Source organism: Ipomoea triloba, chromosome 11 (assembly GCF_003576645.1).
Source record: "Ipomoea triloba cultivar NCNSP0323 chromosome 11, ASM357664v1".
In the NCBI taxonomy this organism is placed as follows: Eukaryota; Viridiplantae; Streptophyta; class Magnoliopsida; order Solanales; family Convolvulaceae; genus Ipomoea; species Ipomoea triloba.
In genome coordinates this window covers 11,326,246-11,327,170 of record NC_044926.1, presented here as the reverse complement: position 1 = coordinate 11,327,170, position 925 = coordinate 11,326,246, and the positions used below count along the sequence as shown (strand labels likewise).

General features: G+C 34.6%; 1 long non-coding RNA gene across 1 annotated transcript; it reads left to right on the top strand.

The window, feature by feature from the left end:
- Positions 1-463: 463 nt before the first annotated feature.
- On the top strand, positions 464-691 carry LOC115995649. The gene is made up of 2 exons (XR_004093547.1): positions 464-540; positions 624-691. It is a non-coding gene; the product is annotated as an uncharacterized LOC115995649 (long non-coding RNA).
- Positions 692-925: the final 234 nt, after the last annotated feature.

Below are 925 nucleotides of genomic sequence, written 5' to 3'. Positions count from 1 at the left end.
TAGGGCAGGGCGAGGGCAGTGGTGACGAGCGAATGGTGGTGGGGATACCGTACGTTTAAGCGTATTAGTTTGTTTTCGTGAATGATTCTAGTCTTGTAGATGAACATGATAAATTGAGTTACTTCATTTTTTTCGTGAAGGTTTGATGCGGTTTAAATTGAGTTACTTCATTTTTTTTTGTTTATTTTGTTGTGTTTTTCTATAGATTTCTTGATTAAATGTTTATGGTTATAGGGCACTGAGAAATCAAATGGTGTAACTAGGGCACTGATAATTCCTTCTGTGGTATTATCTCAATTCTAGGACATGTTTTCAAACAATAGGAACCAAGGTTAAATAAAGAAATTTATTGAAAAAGGGCCTTTTGGTGAATGTATTTACCACACCATCTCTTGGTTTCTATATATGAATTTCATGCCTTATGTTCTGATTTATCACAGGATAGTTCCAATTCAAGGGACAGCATAAAAGCTGATTGTGACTTATATTGTGATACAATGTATCTGATACCATGCTCAACATTTTTGAACTTGCCACCTGGTTGGTTTTTTTTTTTTTCCCCCTTGTAAAAGAGAAGCACATTTTTTTATTCTTAAATGTTAAAATGAAACATTGTGATGCAGATGTTACAGCTTCTTCTAGTGAGTCCAATTCTACAATCTCCAGTGAGATGGATGTTGCAGAATCTGCAGAAGCTAAAGAGGATAGTTCTGAAATGACTCTCCTGGATATGTATTCTGGTTGTGGAGCAATGTCTACTGGATTATGTCTAGGAGCTAATAGTTGCGGTGTTAATCTGGTTACTGTAAGTAATAATTGCTTTTGAAATTAAAACTTATATTTGCTTGTCAAGTTGGTAACTTGTATCAAATTTTCAAATGCAGAAATGGGTTGTTGATTTGAATCAGTATGCATGTGAAAGCTT